Raw genomic sequence first — 4,386 nt, 5'->3', positions numbered from 1 at the left:
GCATGTGGTTTCTCAAAAGGTTTTCTTTGTATTCATTCCCCCCCACCTCACTAGCCTGCTGCAAAGATGCCAAATCCTACAGGATGATGCTGCGACTGCCAGGCTTCGAGGTGGGAATGGTATTTTGATGATGGTGTGGATGGTGTTTAGTCTAACAGACAAAACATCTTTGGGTTAGTTTTGGTCTCATCAGGGGATAGAACCTTCTTCCAGCTGAGTTCAGGGTGTTTCATGTGTCTTCTGGGAAACTGTAGTCCAGATGTCATGTGAGTGTCATAAGAGTAGTTTTTTCTTTACCAATCTTCCATAATGCTGCAGTGGCAATACATCCCTCACAACTCTCCTTGCAGACTTATTCAGTTTGTGAGCATGACCTGCTTAAGGAAGACTTAGACCTGAGCTTCCCCTAAATAACACAATTTTCTATGCTCTAATGCTATGATGACTAATATAACAACTATATCCAATCTAATTCAAATGTAATTCAATTCAACTGTATTTATAGTATCAAATCATAACAAGAGTTATCTCAAAACACTTTACAGATAGAGTAGGTCTAGACCACACCCTATAATTTACAAGGACCCAACAATTCCAGTAATTCCCCCAAGAGCAAGCATTTAGTGAGACTGTGGGGACCAAAAACATAAGGACTCCGGGGAATAAGCTCCCCAGAGTAAAGTTAGTAACAAGCACTGTCAATGGTCATTGTGTGTCGCTCTGCACTTTGTCTTCTGTCAGTAATGCATTTAATATGATCGATCTGGAAGGTGTGTCTTATGTACTATGGTTCATAGACAGCTTTCATGTGTGCATTGTGCATATATTTGGTGTCAGATCAGGGATTCTCTCAGTTGCTGGCTACTGGACTTCACATCCTGACACATTCAGCCCAGCAGCCTCTCTCTCATCATTTCTGCCAAGTAAAGCTTAGTATCCCCCCTGCATGCAGTGAAGATCACCTTTGTGAAGCAATTTTCTGCTGAATGTTAGTCAGGATTTGAGAATAAGAAGGGAAGTAGCAAACCCTCCCCCCGTATGGATATTTCCATAGAATCATGTGGTGTAGGGTACAAACAGGCCCAAATGCATCTTATTAAACTACTGGCCTGATTTTTATGTAATTTGGTGTCAGGGTGTTTTGTAATGAATCTGAGTCAAGGGGCCAACCAAATACTTATGTTTCACTTTAGTTGTTAACATTGCGAGATAGGGCGAAGGTCTGCGCTCCACGAGTGCCCTTCTGGTTTCCCATTGTAATATTTGCTATTAGAGGCAGCAATAGCCTAATAATCACTCTGTCTTTCTCTCTCCCCTCCAGAAGCTGTCCCTGGTTTGTTATATGAAGTATTTCTCCTACTGATTTGACCACTTTAAATGCTGTATTTCAGCTATGAAGACCTACCAGCTAGATGTTTTTGTTTCTTGTTGTAGAGTTTTTCTTCCATCCATCCATGAATTTTGCATTTCAATCACCTTTTTATGGAGGTGTTGGACTGTTCCTTTGTCTTCAGGATGTTGCCATGACACTAAGTCACCAAAAGTTGGTCCTTCCAATCAATTGAAACAGATGTCAATTTTACTAAACTGGCTGCACCAGTCATGATTTTGCAGTGTCGTATTAAGGGTGAAATATTATGCAAATATCTATATTTTATTCATGTAGATCATTTTGTAACAGATCTGTTTTCGCTTTGACACTAAAAAGCCAATGTAAAAAAAAAAACACATTAAAGCTACTTTGATGTACGTTTTGCCCTGGGTCTTGCCCTGACATGTTGGTGGAGGTTTTGGGCTGTACACTGCATGAAATGAATACCTGAAGACTGTACTCAGGCCAGCAAGAGTCCTTCACCACTAAATGCTGCACTTCTCTTCTGAAACCAAACCTTTCTCATGGGTCAGGGAAGAGAGACATACATGTTTGTTGGTAAGGTTTCTGCTACGTGTATAATTTAAGTGTTAGGAAAAGGTGCTGGCTGTGGTTAAATGTTGAAAAAGTAAACAAGCCAAGTCCCGTGCTTCCAGTCGGCGTTGATCACAATCCCGGACCTTAACCTTGTGTTTTGCATTGCCTTAACAGATCATGATCTTTGCTCAAATCTTTTTCTATTGCATTCACAACACATCAATAGTGCCTACACAGTATACACCAGCATGACAGTTGTAATACTTTTTCACAATGTAGAAGAATTTGTTGGTAGCTTTAAACCCCTAAAATGGGATTGGCAGTGTGGTCAATACCACTTCCAGATAGCAATTAATAGCTTTGATGTAAGCACAGTGACAATAAGATCTATTTAGTGTAAAGAAAATGTCTATATAAAGAATATATGTGGATTTCCTAGTCTCAAAACAGAAGAGGTTCTATGGGGATGGTACACATTCTCAGGGAGACAATTGCATATTTTTGAAAAACAGAACTTGTTCAAACATGACTTGGGATAATTAGAGCTAATCCAAAAGAGCATTGGCAGGCCTAAATAGGGTGAGAACTTGAATACTAGTAGCAGTGTTAGTTTTTCTTGCAGTTCACTGTGAGCACTTGTCTTTACATGACACAGGGTCCTATTCACAGCTGAGGACTGTGCTTGTGTGGGGCCAACATAACATGAACTGAATGGACCTGTGAAGACCTCTGCTTGTCATGTTTGATAAAGAAGGTTCAATTATGATTTTCACCTTCAAATGTGAAATATGTCTTAAAACTTAACATTTTTATGTAGACCTCAGCTTGAGTTCAAATTTTAGGATTTTGATAACATGAAACCATTAAATATGCTTAAATAAAGTAATAGCATTTAAGCACCATAGGACATACAGATGGTTTGTTCTGGTTTCAGTGGCAAAGGTGTGTTAATGAAAACCTTTGACGAAAGAGTCCCTGACTCGGTCTCTGGTTGGATAGTGAACTGCACCTGGTCAACATTACACAGAACCTTTTCATCTGTTTTGTCAATCTGCTAAAACTACTTAGACAACTCAGTTTTTCATGTCATCTACTGCGCTTTTTCAGTACTGCTTAGTGCAATGGCTTTTTTTCTCACTTGTCAAAAAAGAGAATAAATGTATAAAATAAAGGAAAATGTTTTTTTTGCTTAAACTGCTTTACATGGTGTTTTTATGTCCCAAATGAATCTTGGATGCCAGAAACAAAGCTCCCAACCCCTTTTTGTTGCTAAATGGATACAACTCCCAGTAGTCTTCAGCAAGTCTCATCAAAACTAAGTAAGCAAAAAAAGACAACAGACAGAGGAGATCTTTTGACTAAATAATAAATTGAGGTGTTTAATTTGCGCTACAAAGACCCAAAACACTTCAATTAGGAGACGCAAAGTGTAAAAAGGGAGACCCAAATTACATGCAACAGAAATACTTTACACATCCTAAGGGCACAACTAAGTGGAACGGCGAGCGAGAGAGAGAGACTTGACAGACGAGTGTGTGGGAAGAAAAGTGGTGTAAGGGGCCACCTACACCAAGAATGATAGCTATATAGTTTTTACAATACACAACTATATGACCGCAACAATGGCTTACTATATAGTTTGGATCACTTTCTGAGAGATCTGGGTCCAGATTATAGGTCACTGGCGTGGCGTGACCTTTAAAAAAAAATTACTTTTCAAAATTTGAATTTTGAAAGTAATTCTCATGTCACAGAAACCACTGAGAGTGAATGTTTTGGATGGTATTATCATACTGTCGGTGATGTGTCTTTGTTCAGGTTCTGTACACGGATCTGCCCCCCCCCCCCCCCCCCCCAGCCCGGTTGCCTCCAACCCTGGCTATCTAGAGCTCTGTGCGGGGCAGTGTGGGCAGCACAAAGTTCTTCCAGTAAACTATAACCTTGGTTTTACGTTTATAAAATACCAAAGTTCATGAATATGTAAGATAATACAAGTGGCATTCCTGTAAACTAATGTTACAACGTCTGCTGTATTAGCGTAACATGTACAGTATGGTTCTTTGCACCATTATTCTTTCATCAGTGTGGATGCTGTCTTTGTTAGCCTATATGGTCAGCTAGCCTATATGGTCAGCTAGAACCCTTGCATTATGTATGCAAAAAGACTCTCAACATGTCAGGACCTAATCGGTTTCATGTCATACTAAAGGAGCGTTACACACAACCTTATCAGAGATTAATATTTCCTGACTGTAGTGTCATAGGGCTAGCCTTTACATTTTATATTGTCTTTATTTGGGGTTATTTGCATTTATAGAGCTGTAAATCTGGTTCTTCAAGTTAATTTTAGCACACCGTAGTCAACGGTAGTAAACAATTTCGAACAGAATTGTGGCAAGCGAAAATGCTAATTGGCTAGTAGCTTTGAAAACAACACGGCTGGTGAGCAGAAAAGTTATTATCAAGCCCTGCTAAAA

At 39.5% G+C, this 4,386-nt stretch overlaps 1 long non-coding RNA gene across 1 annotated transcript; it reads left to right on the top strand.

Annotated features, from left to right (window-relative positions):
• Positions 1-636: 636 nt before the first annotated feature.
• On the top strand, positions 637-1,705 carry LOC117935963. Its single transcript, XR_004654855.1, has 2 exons — positions 637-1,018; positions 1,349-1,705. It is a non-coding gene; the product is annotated as an uncharacterized LOC117935963 (long non-coding RNA).
• The last annotated feature ends 2,681 nt before the right edge of the window (positions 1,706-4,386 follow it).

Source organism: Etheostoma cragini, chromosome 20, assembly GCF_013103735.1.
Source record: "Etheostoma cragini isolate CJK2018 chromosome 20, CSU_Ecrag_1.0, whole genome shotgun sequence".
NCBI classification, from domain to species: domain Eukaryota; kingdom Metazoa; phylum Chordata; class Actinopteri; order Perciformes; family Percidae; genus Etheostoma; species Etheostoma cragini.
This window is presented reverse-complemented; position numbering and strand designations above follow the sequence as displayed.